Below are 14,750 nucleotides of genomic sequence, written 5' to 3' on the forward strand. Positions count from 1 at the left end.
CTAATATACATTTAAGTGGACTCATTCGCTTCGGTTCTCCGATGCTTCCTGCACATGCGCCTGCAGCTCGGTACCCCAGCTCTCGGACGCGGCTGAGCGGCAGGGAGAGGAACACCGTACCCCCTCTCCTCGTGTGGCAGGAGGGTACTCGCTAAGTTCGGGGCTCCGAGCTTCAGTCTCACCTTACACTATTCCTTACTCAAGAACTTCAGCTCTGAAACTAAACTCTGTATCACGAACACCTTCGATCCCGGAGGAGTCAGGATGCCTGATACGTGGTCACAAACGTGGTTTGGCATTTCAGCTTTTGTCCTCTCTTCTCCCCAGTTTGATTTTTCCCTGGAGCCTTGAGTTACAGCCATCTGTGTGGGAACGTGTGTGTTTGTGTGTGTGTGTGTGTGTGTGTGTGTGGTGACACATTAATAAGCAAATTGCTAAAAATCTGCCTGTCCTTCAGCCTCTCCACTAGAACTTACCTTCACGGTAGGCTCGACTTTCAACTGGTATTGCTGCCTCAACTCTGGGCAGCGGTGCCACTCAAAAGCACCTCCCCAACTTTCAGAATGCCTCCTTTCTAGTTAAATTTCTGGTACTGGTGACTTGCTTTAGGATGCAGCTAGATTCTGAGCTCAAACGTCCTCTTCCGGAGAATAAATGTTAGTCATCCAGTTGGGACAAGAGACCTGATGCTCGCTGGGGCCATTACTTCGGGGGTATCTACCTGACTGGGGCTCCACGCTAGGGAGAAGCCTTTGGGGGGATTTCATAACGTGAACGAACTCCCAGCTGCCCAGGTTGAATGCATATCCTTAGTCTGGCAGAGACCAGCATGTCACAGCTGACTTTGGAACTTGTTCCAGTTCAGCCTGTTAAACTCATAGGACCAAGGAGGACCGAAGGGGGTTATGTTTTAAAAGGCCTGGCAACTTCTCAGGCGTATTTGTGGAGACATCCAAAGTGAGGACCAGGAAAGGAAATGCCTTTTTGTGAGTTCAGTCCTAAATCTTGTTTACCTATCACTTAATTAAAAAAAAAAAAAGTGTCAGTAAAAGAAAATGCTTGGAGTTTCTTCTGGGCTAGTGAGAGTTGGTGCAAATTGTGAGCGTTCGCATAGGAAGGCAAGAACACGAGCCACTAAAGAGGAAGTCGTTAAATAATATGGGTCTGTGGGTGTTTTAAAACTCAAGCCATCTGGTTTTCTTTTTAATGGATTAAAAAAATAGCCGCTCTAGGAAAATCAAGAGTTTTTATCCATCAGTTTCCAAATTAATACAGGTAAAGAGATACTCATTAGACTAAATCGGAAGCTTTGTTGTTACTCTAGATTTGCACAGCCTCTGAAAAATTGATTAACTAGCAACACCTCAGTGTGAGGTTTCCTCTTTGGTGTGTAGTGGTCACAGGCCTTCTTATGCGATGCAGGTGAAATCACTTGTCAATGCAAAATGTTAGAACTTGCCGAAATAAAGCTTTGAGTTTGAAAAATAAAGACATATTGAAAAAAAAAAAATCCTTGTCAGTTATGCGTATTTTTTTGTGTCTCCTCAGTGGTGAGCTTGTTTTAGGTTTCAGGAAGGATGTCCTAAGGTGGTAGGTGGTCATCAAAAGTAACCATAGATGCGTCTCTGCAGGAGGGATGTGCAGTTATGTTGGGGTCCTAATCCCCGAAATATTTGGACTCTTCTCCGAGGTGCCTGACTCATTTAAATGGAGTTTTGCTGTTGACCAGGTCTCTTGGCTAATGCCCACGTTAGTGCAGTCTTGAAATCTGCTTTCAGTGGCAGCTTGTTTGGTTTGGTGCCAAAAGCTAGGTTCTCTTGAAGCTTGAGCTTGACCCCAAACGCATTTCAATAAGAGAACCAGAATAACTTTATGCTATATACAACTTCTACCGTGGTTTCTTCACATTTTAAAGGAAGTACATCAGCGAACACGTGATGTTGGAATGATATAGATGTTCAGAGGGGGGTATAAAGAGACGCCGTAGACCTTGCACGGTGACCAGCTGGCTCCCCCCGATTCCCCTGATGCAGTTCACAGCCTCTCTGCACCGCAGCCCTGCCCCTTCCATGTCCTTTCTTCTGTGCTAAAAGTCTTTACCTCTTGCGGTATTTTCTGTAACTATCACCAAAATCCCTATGTCTTTGTGAAAGAATCCTTGACCCCCTTATCTTCAACCTGCCTGCTGCTGCTCCTTCCTCCAGCCTTTCAGCCTGAGGATGTGCTTCTCTGGAGGCCAGGAGGTGACCCTTTCTCCTCTGGCGCCAGCGCACACCGTCTGTGCTGCGTCTTCGCCAACACAGTGCCTCCTGGCACTGTCGATGCCCATGCGGGGGTCATCGTCAGCCTTACGGTTGATCACCTCCGTTCTGGTCATGTCCTCGCAGTAGCTAGACTTTGTGTGGATCTGGACCCGCTTGTAAAGGTCGGAGTGACTTTTTCTCTCCTCCGTGATCCCGAGAACGGGCTCAATTGAAGAGCAGTGTTAGGGTCTTGTGTGTTTGCCCGTGAGCCAGCCCCAGGCTCCTCCCGTTCGCACTGCGGGTTCTTCCCCAGCTGTTCCTGACTCTGCCTTGTTGGTGTTGCCTTTGGCGCTCGCCTGGGCTATTCCGTGAGTCTTATCACTTGCTTCCCCTCCATTTTTCTTGACTCATCCATGGGCACAGATGCACCTTTGCTCTCCCGTTCATCAAAACCTCCTGAAGATCCTCCTGAAGATCAAGAGTAGATATCAGACTTAAAAATGCAAGGGGCTGTTCATGGCTAGCCCCCACCCACCTTCCCAGCCTTTTACCTGCTCTGCCAAGCAGGCTTCCGCCCTGTTCCAGGGCACACAGCTCCTTCCATGCACCCCCACCATGCAGGGAGCCTCTGAAGACTCAGCCGAGGCATTACAACTGCCCCGGCCTCCCAGCCCGCCTGCCCTGCCTGCTGGTTCTGTTACACGCTAACTGGGTTGCGTCAGTTCTTACCCAGATCGGAAGCGTCTGTGCGTTTCATGTCCCTCCCACATGAGGGATACGGAGTTGATGCTTCAGATGTTGATCTTGGTGTTTCTGTCCCCGGAGGACTTGGACATGGGCCACGGGCAGCAAGGAGGCTGAATCCTGGATAGTAACCTGCGTGTGTTGTGATACTTAATTCTCGTGCCAGAAAACATTGCAGCCCAGGCATCGTCCTGTCCAGTATTTACCTGCAGGTCAGCGTGTGTGGGAAGTGGCGGTGCTCGGTGCCCCCAGAACAGGCAGTCACATCCTGGACACTCACACGGGTGGTCACGAGCTCTTGACCTCCCGAGCAAGGTCAACACTTGCGACTGCAGTCTTCATACTCCTCCGTATTCATCCTAACTTCCCACCTAACACCACAACAGGCTTCCCCATCTGCTGTTGGCGTAGAAGTCCTGCCACGCCACTTCCGCGGGGTGACCCCTCAGCCATGGAGCGTCACACTCATCGCTGCCAGTGTCTCCAGGGTTCCAGAAGTACACTTTCACATACTGGGAAAGTTTTTCCTCCTTCACAGGCGGTGACTTGGGTGGGATAGTGACATCCTTGGTCATAATTTGGGATTAATACTGTTATGGCGCGAACAATTCTGAGACCCACGGAGCCAATTGAGATTAATTATGAGCCTTTATTAGCTGGCTGGCGACTGACTCTCTACCACGCAGGGCTAGAGGAGATCAGCCCCGAGCTTCCAGAGGAGGCAGCTGATAAAGCTCAAGACCATATCCTGGTGGTCTCCTGAACAAGCCAGCAGATCACAGAAGTGGAAGTTGGCTTTGCCCGGAACAACACCCTTAATAAACAAGTAAATGGATTACAGAAGCAGACTTTGCCCATCTTCATATCTTATACAATACTCTTCCTAAACCACACGCAAGCAAATAGGACAACTTCTGGTATCTAAAGATATTTCTTCCCTGTAGCTGACTTAGCTAGTTTGCTCACTTGAAAATTTTCCACCCTTAACATTCCCCACTGGTTTTCAGGGGAATTCAAACCATTGAATCTTCAACCTGGAGTGGCCGGTAGTGAGTTCTGAGAACCATGAGTTTTCCTGCCCGTACCGCTTTCTGACACAGGCAGTTATCCAATTAATTACACAGGGCCCAAACAAAAGGCCCAGGAAGACTAGCATAAGGGAGCCTGTAATGGCTGTTAGGAGAGTTGTTAACTAAGGGGTGTTATTAAAAAAAGTCCTTCATACCAAGATTCTCCACGCTTAAGTCGTTCTTCTCTGTCTTTAACCCTCTGTCTTATTAGTGCTAAGCTGTCTTGTATAATTCCAGAATGGTTAGCATCAAAACAGCAAGTTTCACCTAGTGCTATGCAAAGACCTCCTTGTTTTAGGAACAGAAGGTCTAGTCCCCTTCTGTTCTGCAGGACTGCTTCAGCCGAGGAGTTAAGAGAGGTCTTAAGGTGATTGAGAGATTTTTCCAGAGTGGATAGGTCGTCATTTATTTGTTGGCTTAAGGCCTTATATTTGGAATTTCCAGTAACAAGGGCTGCCGTTCCTACTGCAGTAGATCCTGCTACCCCTATTCCCACTAAAAGAGGAACTAAAACAGGAGCCCCTTTTACTCTGGCCCCTAGATTTTGGAAGTGTTCCCGCCCCCCTTCACCAGAGTAAAAGTAGACCTGAGGAATGACATGAACTAGGACACAAAATCCAGCATTTTCTCTCCAGTAGTTAAGGTTGATGAGGATTCCCTCTTACATTATTAATAGCAATTAATCAAATTATAATTAAACCCGCGAGAGTCTTATCTTGAGAGGGTCTCCTGTTGGGCGAACGCATCATTTCTCAGTCTCTGGTGGTGGTTGAGCAGCCTTGCTGCGGGTGTGATGAATTCAATGACGTCTCCCAGCAACCTTGATCGTGGTGGGAGGGGTGAGGATGACAGGAAAGGGTCCGTCCCAGCGGGGCTCAAGAGCAGCTGGCTATGTCTTCTTTACCTAAATCCAGTCACCAGGGGAGTGGCTATGGAGTTTAAGTGACTGTCCAGGGCTCTCCAGGGTGGCGGAGATTAAGTGCTGAATCTGCTTCCTTGCCAAGTGCAGTGCCTGTAAGGACTTAAGTAGTGAGAAATGGTGAATTTCAGTCGCCTCTTCTACCCCTATCTTGGGCAGAAGAGGCAGCGGTCTCCCAAACATGATTTCATATGGGGTGAGGCCTTGGAGGTAAGGGGTGCATCTCACCCTAAGAAGGGCAAAGGGGAGGAGGCTCACTCAGTTCTCGCCAGTTTCAAGTTTAAACTTGGTTAAAGTTTCTTTTAATGTCCTGTTCATTCTTTCTACCTGGCCTGAACTCTGTGGTCTATATATACAGTGTAATTTCCAATTAATACCTCACATTTTGGCTAAGGTTTGACTTGTTTTGGCGATGAACGCCGGGCCATTGTCGGACCCCAGTGCTAATGGCAAGCCGAATCGAGGTACTATTTCTGATACTAATTTCTTAGCTACTACCTGAGCAGTTTCTCTCTTAGTTACGAAGGCTTCAGTCCATCCTGAGTAGGTGTCGATGAACACGAGTAGATACTTAAATCCAAAAGTTCCAGGGCTTACTTCCGTAAAGTCTAATTCCCAATGTTCTCCCGGGGCTTGGCCCCTGAGTCTTGATCCAATTTGCACTTCAACAGGAGGCCCAGGGTTAACTTGGGCGCAAATATGACATCTTGTTGTTACCTTTTTGGCAGTTTTGTGTAGCCCTGGGATATAAGTCTTTTTTCAAAAGTTCAGTTAACTTTGTCCCTCTTAGGTGGGTGCTCTGATGGACTAGTGAGACTAGTTCCCGACCTAGGGCACCCGGTACTAGGGTGTGTACATCTGGGAGGTGGATCCACCCAGTGGGTCCTTTTACCCCTTTTAGCTTACTGCTTAATTCAAGTTCCCCCGGGGTGTAGACGGGTGAGTCTGAGAGCTTCCTGGGGGTGCAGAACTGGAAGAATGTCAATAGGCCCCACTGGTTTTCAGGCGGCTTCCTTTGCAATTCGGTTGGCAAAGGCATTGCCCCGGGCCACCTCAGACTCAGTTCTCTGGTGACCTGGACAGTGTATGACAGCTACTTTCTTAGGCAGCCAGATGGCTTCCAGGAGAGCTAGGATCTCTTCTCTGTTCCTGATTTCCTTCCCCCCTGAGGTGAGTAATCCTCTCTCCTTATAGAGTGCCCCATGAATATGCGCAGTAGCAAAGGCATACCTGCTGTCTGTACAGATGTTAACTGTCTTCTCCTTACCCCATTGGAGCGCTTGGGTCACAGCGATGAGTTCGGCTCGCTGAGCTGATGTTCCGTGGCTCAGGGCCTGAGCCCAGATGACAGTCCCTCCGGTAACTACTGCCGCCCCAGCATACCTGACTCCCTCTGCGACGAAGCTGCTTCCATCGGTGTACAGTGTGGCATCCGGTTGTGGCCACGGGACGTCAGTCAGGTCTGGCCTGAGGCAGGTGATGTTATCCAAAAGTTCGAGACAATCATGTGATGGCTGTTGAGGGTCATCATCAGGCAAAAGGGTGGCTGGGTTAAGAACAGAGGTTTTCAAGAATTGTACTTGTGGGGGGTTAACGAGAAGAACCTGGTATTGAGCGATCCGTGCATTTGAAATCCAACGATCAGGGGGGCTGCGGAGCATGGTTTCCACCGCACGGAGGGCTATAATCTGGATAGTCTGCCCTAAAGTCAACTTCAGTGCTTCTTTGGTGAGGATGGCCGTGGCCACAGTGGCCCGCAAGCGATTAGGCCACTCTGCTGCAACACAGTCCAGTCTTTTGGAGAGGTATGCAACGGGTCTCTTCCAGGGTCCTTTCTTCTTACAGTATGCACATTGGTCCTTCTCTAAGTTACTCTGACCCCGGTCCGCCTTTCCCTCGGGGCGTCGGCTTGGACCTCGGCCCGGCCCGGTCCGGTCCCGGCCAGATGGGCCCCATGACTTATCCTGTCCAACAAACATAACCTTCTGGACATCATCCCTGTTGTCAAACACTTTCTGGGCAATCTCGAGAACCTTAGATAAGTTCTCTCCCTCGAATCCTTCTAGTTTTTGCAATTTCTTTCTGATATCTGGGGCCGACTGACTAACAAAGGCTAGATTAATGGCTCGCCGATTATTTGGGTCCTCCGGGTCAATGGGAGTATACAGTCTATAAGATTCTAGTAACCTCTCTAAAAACGCTGCCGGTGACTCCTCTTTAGTCTGAATAACCTCACTTACTTTGGATAAATTAACTGGTCGGCGAGCCGCTGCCCAGAGGCCTTGGAGTAATAACTGGCGATACCTTAGGAGAGCCTCCTTACCTTGATCTGTGTTGGGGTTCCAGTCGGGTCGGGTGCTGGGAAATACAAGTTGTACCCGTGCGGGGTCACTGGTGGGCTGCCCAGTGGGGTCTGAGACCCCCCTTGCAGCTTCTCTTAGAATGTGTTCCTTCTCCTCTGTAGTGAACAAAACCTGTAAAAGTTGCTGGCAATCCTCCCACGTGGGTTGGTGGGTGAAGAAGATGGATTCTAAGAGGGAGGTCAAGCCTTGGGGTTTTTCTGAGAAGGATGGAGTTTGCAATTTCCAATTATACAGATCACTAGTTGAAAAGGGGACAGACACCATGAAAGATGTCTGGGTGTCTCCCCCAGGTGGGGCTATCTGTCGGAGAGGCGCCAGGCCAGCTGCAGGTTGCGACGAATCGGGGATGGGGTCAGGATCCTGTGGAGGGTAGTAGACAGCCCCTGTCCGAGTATGTGGTGGGCTCCGAAGAGGGGCTGCTTCCCGAGAATCAGGAGGCCTAAAGGGGTTACCAGGAGAGCAATAGGGAGGGGGATCGAGGATCTCCGGATCCTCCGGATGTGCCTGTAAAACAGGTCTGAGATGACTCTTAGACAAACTCACCGGGGTGCCGGAGTGCTCCTTGGCTCCGCCAGAAGAACCGTATGAGAGGCAGGCGCCGGCAGAGAGTCAGCCACCGGAGAGTCTGACTTAACTCTGACAATTTTTCAGATACTTAGGAGCATCAGACACAATGTCTATCCAAACATCTATGTATGGGGCTAGATCAGGGTAACCAGGATTCCCATAAACAACACTTCTGACACTGAATGCAGTCTGCAAATCAAAGCACCCTCAGATGGCCATCCAACTCCGAAGGCCGCCAGTCCACTTGGCAGAGCCTCTGGAGATTGAACAGAATGACTGACGACCCATAACCTCAGGCCCGTCGCCTGAAATCCTTAAAATTGTCCACAAGGCACCGCAAGGGAGCGGGCTTAGAAGAAGCCTGTCCCATGGCGGCGGGGATGGACGTGAATGAGAATAAAAGTCCTGTGAAAGATAAGAATGTTGGACAAGGTCCAGTCAGTGACTTAGGTGGGCAACTCGGGCGGTGCTGTAACAGCAAGAAACCCTGCAAAAAGAAGAATGAATAAACTAAAAAGAATAACAAGAAAAATCACATGAGACATTCAGGGACCAGAACGATCAGACAACGAGATCAACTTGACGGAAACCACGATAAGTAAACTTATAAAGACCCAAGCAATAGGAGGGTAGCAGTACATTCTACCGGTCTGGACAAACATACACGATACAGGCAGACAAAACAGACTACAGATAACACAAAACGCTAGCGTATCAGAAACCGAATCCGAAACAGGTACTGGGTCAGGATCCGACGTCTCAGACCTGACCGCACTAGGGAAGTTGTGCCGCGTCCAGCCTTCCACTAGTTCTCAGGGCCCACAGGCAGAAACAGGTCTGAGATGACTCTTAGACAAACTCACCGGGGAGACAGGAACAGAAGGCTCGTGTCCAATTTTCAGGAATATTTGTCCACTGGTCTCTCCGATCTAGGGACGCCGGCATCCGGGGCTGAGGAACGTCTCTCAGCGGCCGCCCCCTGGACGCGGTCGTGCCCCGCCCGGAGGGACCGGGGTCTCAAAGAAAACTCCCCTTCTCTCTTCTGGGGAGGATCTCGCTGGGGCCTCCAAATGTTATGGCGCGAACAATTCTGAGACCCACGGAGCCAATTGAGATTAATTATGAGCCTTTATTAGCCGGCCGGCGACTGACTCTCTACCACGCAGGGCTAGAGGAGATCAGCCCCGAGCTTCCAGAGCAGGCAGCTGATAAAGCTCAAGACCATATCCTGGTGGTCTCCTGAACAAGCCAGCAGATTACAGAAGTGGAAGTTGGCTTTTAGCATATCTTTGCCCTGAACAACACCCTTAATTAACAAGTAAATGGATTACAGAAGCAGACATTGGCCATCTACATATTTTATACAATACACTTCCTAAACCACACACAAGCAAGTAGGACAACTTCTGATATCTAAAGATATTTCTTCCCTGTAGCTGACTTAGCTAGTTTGCTCACTTGAAAATTTTCCACCCTTAACAATACCTGCTGGGAGGGATGAAGAGGATTCACAGAACCCGAGAAGGTTTATGGAACAACCTCTGGGAGAAGCAAAGTCAAGGGTGGAGCCTAAGCTGGGACATAGTGAGAAGCTGGGTGACACGGTGATGAGTGAGTGGTCCACCTCCCACCCCTGCCCTAAAGCTGAGGGGGAATTGACGAGACCAAGCGACTTCCTGCCCCAAGTGACAGCCGCGGAGCTGGGCCCACAGTGCTGGCCTCTTGCCGCCTGGCCCTGTGCTTTCTCCTGTACCACAGGTCTGTGTCCCTCTTCCGAGGGGTAAACACTGTCTAGAAGAACGTGCTGGCCTGGCGGATGAACCAGTCACTCGGCCACCTGGCTGGCATCCGTCCCTTGAGCAGATTTCCGTGAGCGCCATCAGGAAGCCGGGGAATCTGGGCCGTGTCGGGAGGCTCAGTGTCACGCCTAGGTAAGTAACTCCTCGCCTAGCTCACAGCAGCCCTCGGCCTTCCTGTTCTGGTCACAGCTGTGTCACAGGTCCATGAACCCAGGGCTTTTCATCAAAGCCAGTCCCAACTCGGGCTGCCTTTTACTGGGGCACGTTTCTTAGAAGTGGTCCTAGGGGAAGGCGTGAGAAGCAAGTTCACCTGTCCTCTTTCAGACGCTCGTCTGGGAAGGAGGGGTCCGAAGCTGTCGTGTGTGCGTGCGTGTGTGTGTACACGTGCAGTGCAGGCAGCACAAGAGTGACTTCTGCCCGTCGGAAGCTGAAGCCGTGGGAAAATGGAGGGACGGTGGCTCGCATCGGCCTCGGCCGTCAGATTTCCCGAGTCGTGTCACACGGAAGCCAGCTCGTGGACCTCCGAAGCCCGGGAGGCGGGTAGCAGCAGCCCCACTTCACAGACAAGGGGCCAGAACCTCCGAGTGCCCCAGAGTTGCCCAAGATCACATAGCTTGTGAGAGGCAGAGCCTGTGCACAACGATCTGACTCCAAGACCCCGTTCTGCCCACGATTATAACGCCGAAGACTCTGTAAGCCATTGATCCCCGTGCGAATGCGAATTGCCACACCGGCCCGCTCCCGAGGGCCGACGAGGTGTTGAGTTGTTTGTAATAGATCCGCTTCCGCTTATACAGGAAAGGAATTCCTTGGACAGGCCAGCAGCTCTCCTCAGACAGCCTCTCTTTGTGATCAGGTAGGGGCTGGGCATGTGGGGGACACCTTTGGGCTCATTAACATATGTGGGGACTATCACAGAGTGCCAGGTCCTGTGCTAAACATAAGCATTTAACCTCCGACACTGCAGAGATAGGACAATTCAGTGTACGGAGGAAACCAAAATGTCACAGAGAGCCGGGACCGAGCTGTGGGGTGTCTGACTTTGGGGCTCAAGCTGTTAGCCCCTCTGAGACACGCTATTTTACAGGGGGGCACGTGGAAGAGGCACGAGAGAACAAATACCCCACCTTCCAATGCGAGCCCTTGAGGAGAAATGAACACGCCTCCCAATCCGTGGCTGATAAACAGAATATGAAATGGGAGGTGGGGGGACTAGGCTAACACAGGGGGCCTCGGCGGGACTGAGGTCGGCGTAAAACCTGAAATGAGCACTGAAATGGAAACAGCAACCCTTATTTCCTAAAACAAGCAGTTGTGTCACAGAGGGGCATTCGAACTCCGGGTGAGCTGGAGAAGCGGGTAGGGGAGTAGGGAGGACTTTGTGGCCGCCAGGAAGCCAGCTGGACAACAAAACCGAGACGGGAGGGGACTCAAAACTGATAGCAAAACCCGAAGCCGTTCCTAGAGTCAAACACCTGTAGATTTTCATGTGCTAAACATAGTGGAGGTCGGGTCGCCTTATCCTTAAATAAACACTACAGCGCGGGCTCTTTTTTTTTTTTTTTTTTTTGAGAATCCTCACATCGGCTCGTGCAAACCGGAGGCACGGAAGGCCTGGCAGTGGCCTCCCGCCCTCTTGCTCCTCGGCCACCCCCTGCCGTTTCAGGATCCCGTGCAGAACGTCCCTCCCTCCGTGCTTCTCCCCTTCTCTTAGGTCGACTCCAGGTACCTGATTGTCCTCGTGCCTTCCGTCCCCTGCCCCGTGTAGGGATCGGTTTCTTTGGCCTTCACGTGATCAGCACGGGATGAGAGGAGCCCCTCTCTCGGCACAGGCCGCTTTCCAGCGGCTTTATTTTCCATTCGACCTTAGACACTACTGAAAACGGTTCTTTGCCTTTTTAATTTTGGCTGCTGCTGAGTCGGGCGCAGCCCCTGGTTCAGGAAATGTCAACCCAGAGGCTCGACGCCACCGTCCTCGGCTCCGAGGCTCTGCGGGCCATGCTCCCAGCCTCTCGCCTGAGGGCCAGTTTTGTACCCAGCGGGGGATCAGTGGACACGAGGGCTCAGAGAGGCAGAGAGCCTGAGACGTGAGGAGGGCGGGAGGTTTGGGGCCAGAGTTCCCGACGCAGCGCCCTCCCTCACCCTTGTGTGCGCCTTGCCCTGCCCTCCTCATCGACTTTGGGTTGCCGACAATTCGGGAAGCAAGGCATTTGCTATGAAGCCGCAGGCCCAGTACCAGGAGCTCCTAGGTGTTATCTGCTCCTTGGAATCCTCTGCCCTCCAGATCGGCTCGGGTTGCTAAGAGAAACTAAGTGGCATTAAAAGCATCAGCATTTGTGTGCCACAGAGTCTTTGGCTCTGCTGGACCTCGGGAGATAAGGAGCAATACTCGCTACAACTTATCAAAATCCACGAGGCTGGTTAAGGGTGTCACCTACACTATCGCTAATACTCGTGACAGGTGAGTTGTCATAGTGCCTCCCCCAACCCCACCTCCCACTTAGCAGATGAGGAACCGAGGCTCAGAGAGGTTAGGCGACATGCCCCAGCCCACACAGCCTGGGCTGAACCTGAAGCCGTTTCATACCTGAAGCCAAGATGGTGTGGACCTGGCCCAGTGGCCGGCCGGGGGGTCTGGGGTGCGTGCCAGTTCTCCGTCCTGGCAGCCCGCCCCATTGCCCATTGGCCCATGGGGTGCCATATCATCCTAATTCCCACTAACGGCCAATCAGCCTCCTACCCGAGGTGTTGCCAACTCACGTAGTTCCCCGGAACTTCAGGTCTGTGTGGGGGTAAGAGAAACTTCTGGAGGACCACAGGGAACTCACAATACAATGAAGTCATTTTGCTCTTTCACTGAACAGCTTCCCCATACCAGGAATTAGAACCTACAGGCCGAAAAAGCCCAGAACCCTCCCGCCCCAGTGCGACAGGCTCTTTTGTCAATGTGTGACCCGCTGGTTTTGCTGGGATGTGCACATTTGTAATAATGGCGATGATAAACAAAGAGGACTTTGCATGGAGGGGGCGTTCCTCTCTCCAAAGCTGCTGTTTCAGATGTTCTTCCAGCCCCGAGCCCCGGAGCCAGCCCCCGCCCGGGTCCCTCACCGGGGCCTGCACCCTGGGGACCAGGCAGCCCTGGGGGCTGGAAGGGGTGGGGCGGGGCCTGCCTGGGACTTCGGGCCCACATGCCCAAGCACCATCCCCAAGGGCCTCCCCCCACCTGAGGGGCAGCCGGCTGCTTCTGGCAGCGTCAGCAGCCAGGACCCGTGAGGAAAGGCAGGTGGGGAGCCGTGACCTCGCCGTGTCAGCCTGGGCCAGTCTCCCATCCAGCCCTCGGGGGCGCCGATTAGAGACGATACGTCCGGGGGACGTTTTAAGGGTCCTTCTAGCTCAGGGGTCAGCAAATATTTTCCTAGAGGACCAAAGAGTCGCTAATTTGGCTCTGTGAGTCATACGGTCTCTGTCACGGTAAGAGAATCTGCTAGTCTCACGAAAACAGCACGGATAACGAGTAAATAAATAGGCATGACCGTGCTCCAATAAAACTTTACTTTAGGGACCCTGAAATTTGAATTTCATATGATTTTCGTGTTCTGTAAAATATTATTATTTTGATTTTCCCAACCATTTAAAGTGTAAAATCCGTTCTTACTTGCCGACCGTAGGTGAACAGGCACCAGACAAATTTGGCCCCTGCCGTACTTTGCCAGGTCCTGCTCTAGATGATTGGCCACTTCACAGTCAAACGTTCTTCCTTTTCTTTGACCGCCCCTACCGCCAAGTGGAACGAAGTGCCCGTCACTGCGTGCTACCTGTGTCTGCTGCCCCCGCCCCACCTCACGGGGTCGTGGCATGCTTCCTGTTGCACCTGCTGGCACCGGGACTCCGAACCTGGGCCTGGAGGTGCTAACCACACGGACAGCACTGCCCTCTGGCCCCAGACTGTGCTCTTGGCTCGCCTTCCACCATCCCCTTCGCCCAGCTGGAGAAGCCCCTCTCCCTGTCAGTCACAATTCTATGTGCCCGGAAAGGGCGGACCCCTGCCTCAGGTCTTCATAGAGTCCCCAAATACTACACCTCACATGAGGGAGGCTGGTTTGCTCCTTACAACGCCTCCCAAAGACCTTGGGACACTTTGCTCGGGACTTCCAAGGCACACCCCTCAGCGTTGAGTCAAGTGCGTCCTGCCTTGGGACAGCTCCCGGGTCCCAAGGCACACCTCCAAGGCTCAACGCAGAGTGTGGTTTTGGTGCGCCGGGGGCTGACTCCCAGACCCCAGAGCCCTTTACCACTTCTCTCGGGCGCCTGGGCTGCCTGACGCGTAATTGCCGGCTGTAGCCCCTGGTCAGGCATAGCTGGCCGGGCCTGTTCCACAAATGCTGGAGCAGGATGGAGGGTCCAAATGTGGAAGCTAGGCGTCACTCCCATAGGAAGGGGCCAGGGCGGGATCAGGCATTCAAGGGACAAGGGGGTAGGGCCGTAATGAGGGAGGCTCCACCCTGCCAAGAAGAAGCCGGGAAGGCTCAGAGATGAGGAAAGTATGGGAAAGATGCTAATCTCGTTAAAAAGGACACGGACGCCTCTGGGCTTCTGTCTTTTCCATTCCGAAGGGACCGGGGATCGGGCAGTGAGAGTGAGCTGCGGGTGAGGGCGAGGACGGGGGTGGACTTTGCACGGCCATTTCCCAACTCCGTGACCTTTGCTAGGTTATTTAACCTCTCTGTCTCCTTGGCCTTAAAAATGGGAATGCTTGCCTGCTCTGGCTAGTATAGGATTAGAGGAGATAAAGTTAGTAGAGAGCCTCTGCCTGAACATATGGTTAACAACTCATTGGCCACATGTGTGTGTGTAATGAGTATTATTGATGACCGTGTGTGTGTGTGTGTGTGTGTGTAAACAGGGCGATTCTTCCGTAAAGTCATGGTCTTCATTTCGGTCCTCAGATTGCCTGATCAAAATCTCCTTCAGTTCTAGTAAAAAATTCAGAGTCCCCGGGTCTCGCCCCAAGATTCTGATTTAGTAGGTGTGGGGTGGGGCCAGGG

At 52.0% G+C, this 14,750-nt stretch overlaps 1 long non-coding RNA gene across 1 annotated transcript; it reads left to right on the plus strand.

Annotated features, from left to right (window-relative positions):
- Positions 1-9,386: 9,386 nt before the first annotated feature.
- LOC120585101 (uncharacterized) lies at positions 9,387-14,149 on the plus strand. The gene is made up of 3 exons (XR_005648223.1): positions 9,387-9,837; positions 11,279-12,166; positions 13,374-14,149. It is a non-coding gene; the product is annotated as an uncharacterized LOC120585101 (long non-coding RNA).
- The last annotated feature ends 601 nt before the right edge of the window (positions 14,150-14,750 follow it).

This window comes from Pteropus medius, unplaced genomic scaffold, assembly GCF_902729225.1.
Source record: "Pteropus medius unplaced genomic scaffold, Ma_sr-lr_union100, whole genome shotgun sequence".
In the NCBI taxonomy this organism is placed as follows: Eukaryota; Metazoa; Chordata; class Mammalia; order Chiroptera; family Pteropodidae; genus Pteropus; species Pteropus medius.